The sequence below is a fragment of the Pteropus vampyrus genome, unplaced genomic scaffold, assembly GCF_000151845.1.
Source record: "Pteropus vampyrus isolate Shadow unplaced genomic scaffold, Pvam_2.0 Scaffold659, whole genome shotgun sequence".
Taxonomy (NCBI): Eukaryota; Metazoa; Chordata; class Mammalia; order Chiroptera; family Pteropodidae; genus Pteropus; species Pteropus vampyrus.
The window spans coordinates 11258-11814 of record NW_011889440.1 but is presented as its reverse complement, the minus strand read 5'-3'; the positions used below and the strand labels follow the sequence as shown (position 1 = coordinate 11814).

At 36.4% G+C, this 557-nt stretch overlaps 1 protein-coding gene across 1 annotated transcript in view; it reads left to right on the top strand.

The window, feature by feature from the left end:
- Positions 1–557, top strand: part of LOC105309033 (zinc finger protein 418-like) — a 15683-nt gene that overhangs the window by 10340 nt on the left and 4786 nt on the right. The window lies entirely within an intron of this gene.

The following is a 557-nucleotide window of genomic DNA, read 5'->3' as shown; positions in this document are numbered from 1 at the left end:
GGACCTTCCTCTTACAATTCTCCAGTCATCTGTAAGGTGTGTTATGCTTTCGTTTTCATTTGTTTGCATATAGTTTTTGACTTCTTTGACCTATTCATAGTTCAGGAGTGTGTTGTTTCTATTTCACATGTTTGTGATTTTTCCAGCATTCCTCCTCTGAATGAATTCTAGTTTCATACCATTGTGTTTGCAAAAGGTGCTTGATATGACTTCAGTCTTCTTAAGTTTGTTAAGACTTGTTTCATGACCTAACACATGATCTATTTCATCATATGTTCCATGTGCACTTGAGGACAATGTGTATTGTGCTGCAGTTGGATGACACCGTCTGCATATGTACATCAGGTCCATTTATTCTTAAGTGCAGTTCAAGTGCAGTGTTCTCTGATTGATATTTTTGGAGAATCCATTGTTGAAAGTGGGGTATTGAAGTCTCCCTTGATTCCTGCATTGCTGTCTATTTCTGCCTTCAGATCTGATAGTACTTCCTTAATATATTTAGTAGCTCGATATTTCGTTCATATGTACTTATAATTGTTACATCCTCTCGATGAATT